Source organism: Gekko japonicus, unplaced genomic scaffold (assembly GCF_001447785.1).
Source record: "Gekko japonicus isolate JY-2015 unplaced genomic scaffold, Gekko_japonicus_V1.1 scaffold1732, whole genome shotgun sequence".
Taxonomy (NCBI): Eukaryota; Metazoa; Chordata; class Lepidosauria; order Squamata; family Gekkonidae; genus Gekko; species Gekko japonicus.
In genome coordinates this window covers 164,282-180,396 of record NW_015175412.1, presented here as the reverse complement: position 1 = coordinate 180,396, position 16,115 = coordinate 164,282, and positions in this window count along the sequence as shown.

Sequence of the window (16,115 nt, the reverse complement as noted above, 5' to 3'; positions counted from 1 at the left end):
CGGCGGCGGTAGACCAGGTCCCGGAGGCCCTTGCGGACCCCCCGGCGGTGGCAGCGGTGCAGGCACTCCCGGAGCAGGTGGCGCTTGTGGAGGTGGTAGTACCGGCGGCGGAGCATGCAGAGGTGGCGCGGGTGGTCCCTGTGCAGGCGGAACTTGTGGTTGCGGGGCATAATCTGCTAGGAAATTAGTCATTCGAATGTCCATCATCCCCGGCAACGCTTCCCTCACATCGTGGACCGTGCGCATCAGATCCCTCACCGATTGTTCCAGCTCCTCCAGCCGTTCCCCGGTCGACTCCTCCGGGATCGGCTCCCGGGGTTGGTATTCAGGAGGCGGCCCATAGTCTCCCTCCGTCTGGAAGTCTGCAGCTCCCTCCGAGGATCTTGCACGGGCCCCGTCCCCCACCGGCTCAAACATCCAGTCTTCCACGTCTCTCCGATAACTCCCAGTCTCCCCCGAACTCCCGGAGTCGGGAAACATTCCCTTGTCAAAAAGACTTTCTCGAAGCCCACTGCCTCGACGGGAGTACACCTCCCTGGTGCCTTGGGTGTTGTACAAAGCCCAGTCGTCCTGCGCCGGTGTCTTCCGCGCACCCCAATTCGAAGGGGTTGGAGGCGGCCAAGACAGGTAGGCAGGCAGTCGGGGAATCGCTCCCCCCACAGCACCTTCTCCTGGTGCGGTAGTCGTAACAATCAAAGGTGCGGAGGTAGTGGGGACCGATCTTGTGTCCCCCTCCGTGGTAGGTAGGGTTCCCTCAGACCCGCTCATGGTCTCGCCAGAATCGGGACGATAGGAAAAGAAAAGAGTTCTAACAATATGTTGGATCCCCAAGCATCGAGAATAAATCCACGTTTCAAAGAAAGCAAAGTTTATTTCAAAGCATTGGAAAGACACTCAAACACGTTCTTTGTTAGAACTGGGGACCAGCAGTTAGGGCAGACATGATAAAGGGATTCAAGTTAGATACAGAACCAATGGATAACGTTCCCGCCGGCGGGCAGGAGAAAACGGTTCCTTGCTCAGATCTTGGGAACCAGGCAAACAGTAGACACAACACAGGTGCAGTTCTCAGGCTTGAGAAATAACAAGCTGGCAGCGAAGTATCATCTACACCTCACATCCTCCAGTTGTTTTACTTTGGCATTACAGCAGGCAAACACATAGGTCAGCTGGCAGGGACAGGGATCACATATGTACAACCAGAAGTAACACAGAACACCATGGCAGCTTGCTGACACAGAGTCGGACTCGACTGTGCGACTGAACAACAAACAAAAAGCAGTAGAAAAGAGTGAGGGTCCAGTAGCACCTTAAAGACTGACAAGATATGTGGAGATTCTTCACAGAGCTGAAGGATCTCCATTCTTTCTTGCCTGTTGCCTCAGCATTCCAGTGGCTGAGGGGGGCAAGCTGTCATTGCCCAGTTTAGCTCCTCTCCCCCCCATGACTATGAGAGGTGGAAGGAAAGAAAACCTTTAATGGCATAGTAACACAACAATCAAAGAACAAAAAACTTGACACCAACAAGCAGGGGTCATTTCCTGCAGGAGCGCACAGGAGCGGAGCTCCGGCAGTAAAGAGCCCAGGGGGCGGGCACATGCAACAAGCCCCACCCCCTGCTCCCAGCAGCCCTCAGTCAGAGCATAGAAGCAGCCAGGTAAGTTGCAGAGTCCAGTGGCAGCTTTAAGACCCAAGTTTTATTCAGGTACAAGCTCTCCCTCCTCTGCGATGGCAGATCTGCACGTCCCCCCCCCAATAGCTAGTAATCCAAAACAGTCCAGTGGAGCCTGAGCGGTGGGTGTCGCCTTCTGACACACTTCCGGTGATATCAGGGTGTGTGGCGTATGCAAATAAGTCATGCTAATGAGTAATGCTAATGAGCTCCACCTCTTTTTCTACAAAATGACCCCTGCCAATAAGTATATATACACATACATAATTTTTTAAAAAAAGGTCTCCACCCAATAGAACCCATTTAAAATTAATAAAATGGAGAGGAGAAAGTACATTTAAATATTACATGCTCGAACCCTTAACTTCCATACACACGATAGGAACTCCGCAGTAATTTCAGGAGGTTTGTCAGACAGCAAAAAACCCTAAGTCATTATTAGACCTAGATCTTGCAGAAGAAAGAAGGGGACGGATCAAGGAACAACGTAGCGAGACTTGATGGGCACAACGGAAAAGAATATGTTGCACCGAATCAGGTTCGTTGTAAAGACAGGTACAGACTCTTTCTTTATGAGGAATACCCTTATATCTGCCTGTCAAAACAGCCGAGGGGGAAAGAGGTTCAGCCCGGCAAGCATAAAAGCTCTATGATGTGAGGGATTTCCCAAATTAGAAAATACCGGGCCATAGAGTCTTGAGCGGGGAAAAGGCGAAGAAAACGTGGAGAACAGACTCCAGAGCTACCAGCATTAATTGCGTGAGCTTCAGTGTCCCAAATCCTCCTTTGGACAATCCGAAGAATATCCATTTCACCAGAATTGGCCAAAGAATCCAGATCAATACCAATGGATTTGATTTTCGACACTATGAATTGAGACCAGTTCGAGGTGTACGGGTCCGCAGGGAGGACAGCAATAAGACTATTAGGAGGGGGGGCTAAAATGGAGATGAAGCCAATACTTAATACCAATAGACCACGCCCTTGATTCAATAGGGTGCAAAGCCAACTCAGCACAGATAGAATAAGTAACAGAATTGGGGAGCCCAAGAAGACGGAGTGATCTGGATAGGCTAGAACAGTGGGCTGAAATATAATGAATTTCAATAGAGAGAAGTGCAAAGTCCTACACTTAGGTATAAAAAAACCAAAAGCACAGATATAGAATGGGAGAGGCTTGGCTTGACAGCAGCTCATGTGAAAGGGATCTGGGTGTTCTGGTTGATCACAAGCTAAACGTGAGCCTGCAGTGCGATGTAACTGCGAAGAAAGCGAATGCAGTCTTAGGATGCATTGTGTCCAGATCACGGGAGGTGGTAGTTCCGCTCTATTCTGCTGTGGTCAGGCCTCACCTGGAGTCCTGTGTCCAGTTTTGGGCACCACATTTGAGGAAGAATGTTGACAAGATCAAGCGTATACAGAAAAGGGCAACCAGGATGGTGAGAGGGTTGGAATCCAAGTCTTACGAGGGAAGGCTGAAAGTGTTGGGTATGTTTAGCCTGGGAAAGAGAAGGGGGGGGGGACATATTTGCAGTCTTCAGGTATTTGAAGGGCTGCCATGTAGAAGATGGAGCAGATCTATTCTCTCTTGCTCCGGATTGCAAGACTAGATCTATTGGGTGGAAATTAAAAGGGAGTCGATACCGGCTAAATATCAGGAGAAACTTCCTAACTGTAGGAGTGGTTGAGCAGTGGAACAGTCTGCCTCGGGAGGTGGTGGATGCTCCTTTGCTGGGCGTTTTCGAGCGGAGGCTGGACGACCATCTTTTGGGTATGTTGCAGGGCTTTCTTTCAGCTATGCTCCTGCAGAGTGCAGGGTGTTGGACTAGAGGACCTGCAAGGTCCCTTCCAACTCTAACGTTCTATGATTCTAAGTATCCTGCACAGAAATAAAGCGTTAATACATTTCAACCTTCCAACTCTAACATTCTATGATTCTAAGTATCCTGCACAGAAATAAAGCGTTAATACATTTCAACCTCTTTTGAAAAACTTTGGATCCACACAGGAATCCCACATAAGAGGCGAGAGATGGCTGTAACCTGAAAAATTTTGGAGGGCAGCTGGAACAAATTAAACTACCAGTTCTGCAAGTATGTAGAAAATGCAGGTTGCAGAATGCAGTTTTTCTCGCTGTGACACTTTGGATTGCCAGGATGCAAAGTTCTTAATAGTTTTTTTTTTGGGGGGGGGTTAATGCAGAGAGTCCAACCGCGAGCATTGTTCCTTCAAGATAAAATAATAGATTGCAAAACTGTGATTAGCTGATGTAATAATATTTAACCCCTACAAGCCAGGGCAGCGGCCACACTTAAGTCTCCATGCAGGCACCATATCGGGCTTTATTTCCTTTTCTAAAAAGCATATCCAGAGTAAGGTTGAAGCCTTTTAACCAATGGGGGTGGGGGGCATTTGCAGGAGTAGCGTGCCTTCTCGGTAAATTCATCTTTCCAACAATAGCTTTTCCTCCGTGTTTAATGAGCTGAGCGAGGGAGTAATGAGGCCGAACTTCCTGGCGAAGACAAAGGCTCTTTCTTGACGAGAGAGCCGGGATCCTGTTCCCGGTTGCATCATGTTTAACTCCCATGAACTGGCTGTCATGGATGTCCCCGGATGAGGCAAGGAGGTGGAGCTGGGTTCTGTCGGCCGCTTGCTCCGTCCCCCGTACGTTTACACACGACTCATGCTGCTTCATTCTTCTGCGTGTTTTGTTCTGTCTGCTGTGTCTCCACACCAGCCTGGGAAGTCAATCCTTTTATTAGTGTTAGAGTATAAGAAGAGCTAGGGTTGCCAGCCTCCAGGCCGGACCTGGAGGTCTCCAGTAATTACGACTGCTCTGCAGATAACAGAGATCACAAAGGACCTCAGTTTGCAAGACCCAAGCAAGGCTGTTAATGAGAGGACGTTTTTAGAGGTGATGAATTCCTAGGGTCACCATAAGTTAGAAGCAACCTACCGGCATTTCACACACACACACACACACACACGTGCACATATAATCCAAATAGGTCTTCTTCACGTGATCATTTTTAGCCTGTTTCAGGAGGAGTAACTTCCAGCAGCCAGCCAGTGATGTGTGCGTGTGTATTGTACGAAATGACCTTGGAACCCATCGTGGAAAGGCAGGACGTCTTCAAATCACTTGGCACAGGCCGACATTCCTCTCATGCCTAAATTCATTAAAACATAGTTGGACAAATGAGTTTTCAGAAACAGACAGGTGCATTGTGGAATGCGGGACACCACCTGTGCGTCTCCTTGGCACCGCCACCCCACCCCCAAAATTTCTGTTCCCCACCTGAGCCACAAGAGTATGACCCCAGGTTTTGGAGATATCCAGTTCTGTACCAATGAAAGTCCAGTTGCACCTCCAAACCAAACTTCCCAGAAACGTGAAATTTGCAAAATGCAAAACTTAATGCACCACACTTTAAATGCACCACACCTTTAAAAGGATGTTATAGCTTTGGGAAAAGTGCAGAAAAGGGCAACTCGAATGATAAAAGGGTTGGAACACTTTCCCTATGAGGAAAGTTTAAAGCGCTTAGGGCTCTTTAGCTTGGAGAAACGACTGAGGGTTGACATGATTGAGGTTTATCAGATTATGCATGGGAAAGAGCAGGTAGAAAAAGAGGTACTTTTCTCCCTTTCTCACAATACAAGAACTCGTGGGCACTCCATGAAATTGCTGAGCGGTCGGATTAGAACGGACAAAAGGAAGTTCTTCTTCACCCAAAGAGTGATTAACACATGGAATTCACTGCCACAGGAAGTGGTGGCGGCTACAAGCAAGGACGGCTACAAAAGGGAATTAGATAAGCATATGGAGCAGAGGTCCATCAGTGGCTATTAGCCACAAGGTATAGATAGGGACTCTGGGGCAAGTGATGCTCTGTCTTCTTGGTGCTTGGGGGGGTCAACAGTGGGAGGGCTTCTAATGTCCTGGCTCCACTGGTGGACCTCCTGATGGCACCTGGTATTTCTGGCCACTGTGTGACACAGAGTGTTGGACTGGATGGGCTTTTGGCCTGATCCAACATTGGCGTCTCTTTTTTTCTTATGTTAAAACTTCCCTCTTAATTGCCAGTTTGGTGTCGTGGTTAAGTGTGCGGACTCTAATCTGGGAGAACTGGGTTTGATTCCCCACTCCTCCACTTGCACCTGCTGGATGACCTTGGGCAAGCCGTAGTTCTGGCACAGCTGTTCTTAAAAAAGATCAGTTTCTGTCAGAGCTCTCTCAGCCCCACCTACCTCACAGGGTGTCTGTTGTGGGGAGGGGAAGGGAAAGGAGTTTGTAAGATGCTCTGAGACTCCCTTGAGTAGTGAAGGGCGGGGTATAAATCCAGTCTCTTCTTTTTAATCTTTAGGATTCGGGTGCAAGGGCGTTACATGCCGAAGGGGGGAAATGACTCGGGGGCTGCAGTGTCTGCTGGTGGGCTTGTGGGAGAGATGGTCTTCTGGTGAAGCTAAGCTGCTCCCAGGCCTTAAGGAGGCTAGACTATCAACGACCAGGACCAGGGCCTTCTCAGTGGCAGCCCCAACCTGGTGGAATGAGCTTCCGGAAGAGATCAGAGCCCTGCGGGACCTTCTGCAGTTCTGCAGGGCCTGTTAAATGGAGCTCTTCTAGCAGGCTCTTGGGATCCGCTGCCACCAGTGAAGAACATCGGATGGTTGAATGGTCGAGGGCTCTGGATTCCGGAAACTGCCACCAACCGCCTAAAAGAACAATGAGCACTGCGAGGACAATCAAAATGAAGACCGTGAGCCGACGGCGAGCTGAGAACTGTGAACAATGGCTGCTGCTACCGTTTATGGACGACGACGACTCCCCATCCGGGGAGGGCGGGGTATAAATGTAATAATAAAAAATAAAATTTAAAAAACCCTAGCACTTTATTATGGTTCTAGAATTGTTTTAATCGTAACTTATGTCTCAATGTAATTATCTGTTTTTATGTAAGCCGGCTTTGGCTGGGAGGGCGGGAATCAATAAATAAACTCCAGGTTGTTGAGGGTGGGAGAAGTGGAGGGCCCTTAGCAGGGGAACTGGCCACTCCTCATGGGGTTTTCAAGGCGAGAGACGTTCAGAGGTGGGTTTGCCCTTGCCTGCCTCTGCGTCGCAACCCTGGACTTCTTTGGCCGTCTCCCACCCAAGCACTAACCAGGGCCGACCCTGCTTGGTTTCTGAAATCTGAGAGATCGGGTCGACCCCGTCCACCCAGGCCAGGGCTTTGCACGCAGTGGGCAGAGAATGAGGAAGGTCTCCTCCTGTGGCCCTGTTTTTTTTTAAAAAAAAAACACCAAAACTTTGGCCCTTAAGTCTAACTCTTTTCCAGAACCTCAGTCTGCATTTTTGGGCAGAGCGCTCAACGGTTCCTCAAATTTGGGTGTCCCTGGCAGAGAGGGATGATTTGGACCCTTTTCAACCTGATCCAGATTTGTGAAATAGGAACGGCTTCAGCAGGTGATGTGTGCCAGTCTGTTGCCGGAGGTGAGCATTGGCCCTGTTTGTGTCCTTGGAGCTTTCTAGTGACTTTTGCTATTATCAATCCCAGTATCCTTCTGGGCTGCTGGGACGGGACAAGTATTTGTATGGGGGTGGTATAGTAGTTCCAGTAGGAGGAGGTGGAGGAGGAGATTGGATTTATACCCTGCCCTTCACTCGGAGTCTCAGAGCGGCTTACAAAGTCCTCTCCCTTCCCCTCCCCACAGCAGACACCCTGTGAGGGAGGTGGGGCTGAGAGAGCTCTTTCGAGGACTGCCCTTGAGAGAACAGCTCTTATCAGAACTACGGCTTGCCCAAGGTCACCCAGCCAGGTGCAAGTGGAGGAGTGGGGAAATCAAACCCGGCTCTCCCAGATTAGAGTCCGCGCGCTCAACCACGACACCAAACTGGCTCTCTGATTTCTGTGCCGTCCCTTGCCTTTTGGCCTAGGGGAATACACAGGATTCCTCCCAGTCTCCCCACGCTTCTGGGGGAGGCCATCCAGTATGGCCGACAAACCTCAGAGAAGGGGGCCCCTGGAGATCTCCCGGAATTAGAATTGACCTCCAGACCTGACAGAGGTCAGTTTCTCTGGAGAAAACGGCTGCTTTGTAGGGTAGACTCTTAACGGCATTTTTCCCCGCTGAGGTCCATCTCCCTCCCAATTCTACCCTCCCCGAAATCTCCAGGTATTTCCCAACCCCGAGTTGGCAACCCTGCCACCCAGACAGTGGCAGTGTCTCCACGACCCGGGTGATTCTCGACTCTCTCCCTTTCCTTCTCCGTCGGGTTACCAGATAGCAGTGGAAACCCAGTTTCCCAAGAGACTGCAATGTAATCGCTCCATCTTGTCTGCATTGCAGATCTGGGATTCCGGTAGACCTGCAGTTCCAGTTGGGGTTGTGCTCACCTGGAAGGGTGTGAGTGTGTGTAATGAGCCGTCAGGTCGCAGCCAACTAATGGCAGTTCCAAGGCAAGAGATGTTCAGAGGTGGGTCTGCCGTTTCCGGCCTCTGTGTCAGGACCCTGGGCTTCGTGGGTGGTCTCCCATCCAAGTACGAACCAGGGCCAAGAGTGCTTAGTTTCTGAGATCTGATAAGGTCAGGCTAGCCTGGGCCATCCTGTTGTCGTCGTTCAGCCGCACAGTCAAGTCCAGCTCCTCGGGACCAGTGTTCCCTCTAAGCTGAGTCAGTGTGAGCTAGCTCACAGTTTTATAGCCTCCGGCTCACACATTTTTGTCTTCGCTCAGGAAGGGATGGCTCCAGAGCAAACTAATTTATGCAGCAGCCAAATTCGCTGGGTCACAACTTTAAAGCCAGTCGCTCACAAAGTAGAATTTCTGCTCACAAGACTCCACAGCTTAGCGGGAACATTGCTCGGGACCCCATGGACCACATCACACCAGGCCCCCCTGTCTCCCGCCGTCCTCTGGAGCATGCTTAATTTCATGTTTGTTGCACTCTGGGCCATCCAGGTCAGGGCAAGAGACATCCAGAGGTGGGTTCGCCCTTGCCTGCCTCTGCGTAGCAACCCTGGACTTCCTTGGAGGTCTCCCATCTGACAAGATCTGGTTAGCTTGGGTTACCCAGGTCAAGGCACCTCAAAAAACAACAACACCAAAGTAATACATGAATCCATTCAAATTTATTGATGAAAAGGCAGTTGAATGATCAGCTAGAGAGGCCACAGACTGACTCGGCATCTAGGAGTGTCGTCTCAGATTGGCCTACCTTGCATGTGGGTTGTGAACTGAAACGGGACAAGCCCAGGTTTGTTATTACCGAGTTTTGCAAGGCGTGAAAGTGGTGCATCCTGCAGAGAGACCGCTTGGCAGTAAACAAAAGAGGGCTTCTAAAATGAGGCTTTCTCTTTGTGGTCCTGGTATGCTTTTCATCTCTCTTGTACCTGGTTTTCTCAGAGGACGGCGGAAGACAGGAAGGCCTGGTGGGATCTGGTCCATGGGGTCGTGAAGAGTCGGACTCGACTGTGCGACTGAACAACAACAAACCTGGTTTTTCTGGTCCTGCAAGGATGTCCCTCGACGTGTGCTGGAAAGAACGGACTCTGCAAGATCATTTAAGGCTGGCACAGACTTTGGAACGTGCAGGGGAGTAGGGGGGTTAATATAAGGGTAGATGGGGTGATCTCTGACCTTTCCTTTGTCCTCTCCTGCTGCTGTCCTGCTGTACCCAGAATGGTATTCTCAGGGGTTCCCTCCTTCCTGTCACTTCCCTTCTCTCTCTCTCTCTCTCTCTCTCTCTCTCTCTCTCTCTCTCTCTCTCGTTTCTCTGTCGAATGTGCATTTGCATTTTAAAATCAGTTTCGTGCTTCTGTGACGCCGTTTTTCTCTGTGCTTGTTTGAATGTTGTTTGAATGATTCTTTTAAAGCAGTGCAGAGGTGCAATGACAGTGGAGCCCCCACAAAAGGGCGGCAAACATATGCAGACGTGCAAAAGTATGCTAGCACGGTTGAGGTGTGAAAACGACACCCAATGCAGACAGCTTTTTTAAAGACGGTGTCAGAAGGCTGGGACACCGGTGGGAAAGACAAATGCAGATTTTACCTTTCTCCCCCCCCCCCCACCTCTGACCACCATCTCTCCCCATCCTCGCGTAGATGGCTAGCTAGAAGCCTTCATTACGCCTTTCCTATCCAGTATGGAGTTCTCTCCCAATAAACAACTTCTGTTCCTTTTCTAAGCGGCAAGCCTAAAGTCCTTTCCACACTTGGATCTCATCCCTGGTTTGATCAGAATTCAACTCGAGACACAATAGCTGGCATTCATCCCGTTTACCCCAGGGACAAGTGTGGGGCGAAACCGGGGTGACCTCAGTGTAATGTGGAAACGAAAAATACCCCGAGATAAATAGGGGGGTGAACTCGAGTATAGTGCAGAATGTGGAAGACCCCCCGAGATAATTACAGGGGTGAACTCAAGTGTAGTGCAGAACGTAAGTTCAAGGACAGGGCTGAACCGGGATTTAAGGTCCAGTGTGGAAATTCCTCAAGCAGCCAAACTATAGAATCCCGCTGTGCAGAGGCTCAACTCTGCTTTCCACAGGCACTTTGCTAAAGAATCCAGGGACTGGAATGGTGTTTTCTAGTGCTCATTCCTCCTTCTTCCTCGGGAGCCCTGGGAAGGCGAAATGCAAGGGCGGGGCCCATCCCAGTGGGTGAGGCAGGGCAGAGCAGAGCAGGTGGCAGAACCCACGCACCTGGGGCACAGCGCTCTGCAATTATCGGCAGAGACACCTTGGGACAGCAGCCACCCTCACTCCTCCTCTCGCTTGCTGGCAGGTGAAACAAGGGGAAACAGCCCAGCTACAAAGGTCACATTCTCCTCTTCTGGCGTTTGCTAAGTGTCCAATGAGATGGGGGGTGGCAGCTAACCTACCCCGTTTGAGTACCAGGTGGGGGGGGGGCTCTGATGTTTGACATCAAGTTCAGTGTAGTGGTTAAGAGCAGTAGACTCTAATCTGGAGAACGGGGTTAGATTCCCGACTCCTCCACATGCAGCTGCTGGGTGACCTTGGGTCAGTCACTGGTCTCAAAAGCAGCTCAGGAAAGGGCTCTCTCGGCCCCACCTACCCTCACAGGGTGTCTGTGGTGGGCAGGGGAAGGGAAAGGAGTTTGTAAGCCACTCTGAGACTCTGAGTGAAGGGCGGGGTATAAGTCCAATCTCTTCTTCTTCTCCTATAATACAGATAGTGGATTCATGTAAAGTACTTAACCTGTGCAAATAGTAGAGCAGTATTCTAGAAAGACAAATGTAAGTAGAACAAGAAGAGGAGATTGGATTTATACCCCGCCCTTCACTACCCAAAGGTGTCTCAGAGCAGCTTACAAACTCTTTTTCCCTTCCCCTCCCCAGAACAGACACCCTGTGAGGGTAGGTGGGGCCGAGAGAGCTCTGACAGAAACTGCCCTTTTTCAGGAACAGCTCTTATCAGAACTAGGGCTTGCCCAAGGTCATCCAGCCAGGTGCAAGTGGAGGAATGGGGAATCAAACCCGGTTCTCCCAGATTAGAGTCCGCGCACTTAACCACGACACCAAACTGGCTCTGTATGAGTCCAGTGGCACCTTTAAGACAGTTGGACTTGGCTGCATGGCTAAAATAAGAACATAAGAGATGCCAATGTTGGATCAGGCCAAAGGCCCATCCAGTCCAACACTCTGTGTCACACAGTAGCCAGAAATACCAGGTGCCATCAGGAGGTCCAGCAGTGGGGCCAGGACAAAATGCTTCATGCACCTCCCTAGAATTTCAACTGAAGTCATCAAACCTTCCCACCTTTAATGTATTTTTACAATTCAGGTGGAAGTTGATAGCATCACTGCATCAAACTTCGATCCCTTTTCAAAAATCATGGGTGTTCTCATTAACATCTGGCCGGAATCTCTCTCTTGCTGCACACACGTCCAAGGAGTTATCACGAAACCCTTCTGCACCAGCTGTACTTCTCACAAGTAACAGTGCAGGCTGGAACTGGCTGGGCTCCTCTAAGGGAGCTAGGAAAGATCCTTAAGTGCGAGGGTGTATTGCTGGCGACCAGGACCAAGTTAATTCATGCCGCAGTATTCCCCGTCACTGTGTATGGGTGCAAAAGTTGGATGGACAGGAAGAAATATGTTGTCGAAGGCTTTCATGGCCGGAGCTCATTAGCTGTTGTAGATTTTCCGGGTTGTCTGGCCGTGGTCTTGGCATTGTAGGACCTGACGTTTCGCCAGCAGCTGTGACTGGCATCCTCAGAGGTATAACACAGAAAGATGGAGTACTCTCTGTGTCAAGGTGAGAAGAAAAATGGTAGGCAGGTAATTTATATCTACTCAGGAAGGTGGGGTAGGGCCGAGTCATTATCTTGTAGGAATTCCCCAGGCTGTGAACATGCTAATGGAGGAGCTTTCCTGAGGAGGTTCTTTTGCATATGGATTGTTTCCTGAGGAGGTTTCCTGTTTCCTGAGGAGGTTCTTTTGCAATCCTAACTCCTATGCAGCCTGACCCCACCTTCCTGAGTAGCTATAAATTACCTGCCTACCATTTTTCTTCTCACACTGACACAGAGAGTCCTCCATCTTTCTGTGTTATACCTCTGAGGATGCCAGTCACAGCTGCAGGCGAAACGTCAGGTCCTACAATGCCAAGACCACGGGCATACGACCCGGAAATACAACCCAGAAAATCTACAACAGCTAATAGACGGGAAGAAAGTTGATTCCTTTGAAATGTGGTGCTGGGGGGGGGGGCGGGATTTCACAGATATTGTGGACTGCAGAAAAAAATCAAGCCTAAACTCTCCATAGAAGCTCAAATGACTCAACTGAGGCTATTGTACTTTGGTCACATCGTGAAACGACACTGGGAAAAGACAATCCTAGAATCACGCAGAGCAGGACGGGGCCAGACGGGCCATCCAGTCCCACCCCCTGCTCAATGCAGGATCAGCCTAGAGCAGTGGTGGCGAACCTATGGCAGGGGTGCCAGAGGTGGCACTCAGAGCCCTCTCTGTGGGCACGCGTGCCATCGCCCCAGCCAGGCCCAGACCATCATTAAAGTGTTGAATTCTTTGCCAAATAAATGAAAGCATTTGGGATTGCTTTCCTTACTTTGTTTGGATCATCTTAAATTAATGTACGAGTTGTTTTTTCTAAAGTAAAACCACAGTATTCAGGTTAAATTGCCGTGTGGGCACTTTGCGATAAATAAGTGGGTCTTCGGTCGCAGTTTGGGCACTCGGTCTCTAAAAGGTTCGCCATCACTGGCCTAGAGCATCCCTGACAAGGGTTTGTCCAGACCCAGGCAACTGATTCCACTGTTGCACAGCTCTGACTGTGAAAAGTCTTTCCTAATATCCATCCGGTACCTCCCCACCCTTAATTTAAACCCATTCTTGCAAATCCCTAATCCTCTGCCGCCCACGGGAACAGCTCCCTGCCCTCCTCCTCTAAGGGACAGCCCTTCCAACTACTTCAAGAGAGCCATCCTGCCCACCCTCAGCCTCCTCCTCTCCATACTAAACGTTCCCAAGTCCCTCAGCCTTTCCTCCTCGCAGGGCTTGGTTTCCAGAAAGCCTGCTAGGAAAAGCGGAAGGCAGCAGAGAAAAGAGGAAGACCCAACAGGAGATGGATGGACTCGAAGAAGTGGAGGAGGAGGAGGAGGAGGAGGAGGAGTTCACTACCCAAAGGTGTCTCAGAGGGGCTTACAAACTCCTTTCCCTTCCCCTCCCCACAACAGACACCCTGAGAGGTAGAAGAAGAAGAAGAGACTGGATATATACCCCGCCCTTCACTACCCAAAGGTGTCTCAGAGGGGCTTACAAACTCCTTTCCCCTCCCCCCCCCACAACAGACACCCTGTGAGGTAGGCGGGGCTGAGGGAGCTCTGACAGAAACTGCTCTTTTTCAAGGACAGCTCTGATCAGAGCTACAGCTTGCCCAAGGTCACCCAGCAGCTGCAAGTGGAGGAGTGGGGAAATCAAATCCGGTTCTCCCAGATTAGAGTCCGCACACTTAACCACAACACCAAGAAGAAGAAGAAGAAGAAGAGGAGATTGGATTGATACCCCGCCCTTCACTACCCAGAGCAGTCTCAGAGCGGCCTGCAAACTCCTTTCCCTTCCCCTCCCCACAACAGACACCCTGAGAGGTAGAAGAAGAAGAAGAGACTGGATTTATACCCCGCCCTTCACTACCCAAAGGTGTCTCAGAGGGGCTGACAAACTCCTTTCCCTTCCCCTCCCCGCAACAGACACCCTGTGAGGTAGAAGAAGAAGAGAGAAGAGATTGGATTGATACCCCGCCCTTCACTACCCAAAGGTGTCTCAGAGGGGCTTACAATCTCCTTTCCCTTCCCCTCCCCACAACAGACACCCTGTGAGGTAGGTGAGGGGCTGGGAGAGCTCTGACAGAAACTGCTCTTTTTCAAGGACAGCTCTGACAAAACTGTGGCTTGCCCAAGGTCATCCAGCCAGATGCAAGAGGAGGAGTTGGGAATCAAACCCGGTTCTCCCAGATTAGAGTCTGCGCACTTAACCACGACACCAAACTGGCTCTAGAAGGAGGCCACGAGGGCCCTCAGTTTGCAAGTCCTGAGCAAGGCTGTTAACAATGGGATGTTTTGGAGCTCATTGGCTTATAGGGTCACCGTAAGTCGGAAGCAACTTGGCGGCACTTAACACGTGCACATCGAAAGGAAAGGAAGCATGTTTTCCTTTTGCATTAGTGCTTCAGATGGCTACAACATGGAGGACAGGAACTGCCAGATGAGGATTTCGTAGCTAGGTCAAGGTGAATACGGATTTTGTGGGTATGTAAGAAAATATCGTACACCGTAAGATTTAAGCGGCGTCCCGTTAGACAGAACTTCTGCTTGAAGCGTTGAAGACCTACTATGGGAGTTATGCATAACCTCGCTCTCTGACATTTGGTGGTCGGCTCCTCCCCCTGTCGCAGCCATTTTGGAGTTGGCTCCTCCCCATGTCGCAGCCATTTTTGAGTTGGCTCCTCCCCCTGTCGCAGCCATTTTGGAGTTGGCTCCTCCCCCTGTCACAGCCATTTTGGGAGCGCGCCCGTCACCCTCTGTCAGAATCCCAAAGGTCCCTGCAGGCCAAAAAAGGTTGAGGGCCCCTGGTTTACAACACCGGTCTTCCCTTTCCCACCTGACATGGCTTCAGTCGCTGCATCCAGTCCAGCCCTAAGGAAAGTTTCCAAAGGTTGTACTTTTGGGGAGTGTTTTTCCGCCTACATCCGCCTGGACGTTTGCTGATGGCCTCCCACGGGTTGCAGGGGGAGGTTCGGAGTGGGCCGTTGGCTGCTGCCCTGCGCGTGAACTCCGACTGGTCCAGGAACGTTTCCTAAGCCTCAGCATCTGCCGGCAAGTAATGCTGAGTCAGGGATTCCAATCCCTTTTGCAAACAAACGGGAATCGGTCCTTTGTTTGGCACGGCGGCAGACTCTGGCCTGGGACATCGCCACCGCCACGTGACCGGGTAAGCCCCTGGCTTTGGGCTGCGGTTGCCAGCCTGCAGGTGGGAGCTGGAGTTCCCCTGGGATTTCAGCTGGTCGCCAGGCAACAGAGATCAGTTCCCCTGGAGAAAACGGCCGCTGCAGAGGGTGGGGTGCGCGGCCTCACATCTTCCGACTGGGTTCCCTCCCTCTCCAGACTCTCTCCCGATCATCCGTTGTGTTCTTCTTGCATGCACGTCTGATGACGTCGCCCGAAAGTGACGTCGTCGCATTTCTGACATTGGGGGTGACACTCTAGGTTTTGGGCCAAACTCTATGGTTTTTTCGGGCCTCGAAACCATCGAGTTTTGCCCCAAACCTAGAGTGTCACCCCCGGATGTCAGAAACGCAGTGACGTCACCCCGGATGACATCATCGCGCCCGCACTGGCGGCGCCAGGAGGGGGCACCTCGGGGTGGGGCTTCCCCCGCCAGCCAGCTGGGCCACGGTTGATTGGGGCCCCCAAAATAGGGGAGGTCCCCTGGCCCCAACGGGGGAATGGCAACTGTGACTGGTCTGCAGGCAACAGAGATCAGTTCGCCTGCAGAAAATGGCCGCAGAAGAAGAAGAGATTGGATTTACACCCCGCCCTTCACTACCCAAAGGAGTCTCAGAGTGGCTGACAAACTCCTCTCCCTCCCCCTCCCCACAACAGACACCCTGTGAGGCGGGTGGGGCATGAGAGAGCTCTTTCAAGGACCGCCCTTGAGAGAACAGCTCTGAGAGAACTTGTGTGTTGGGTATTACAAGTTGAAAACACTCAGTATATCTGGGGTTAAATGTTAGTTTATGTTACTCACAGGAAGTCACATGTTTCTCCTGTAACCAATGTTCTTTAGATGTAGGAAGCCCGGGAATTTTCTCCCTGATCTAGGGATTTGATTGGGACTAAAGTGTCAAGGTGTATTACCATTTTATGGCTTCTCTTCCCGTCTTTGTTTTGGTGTTCTGAAGAA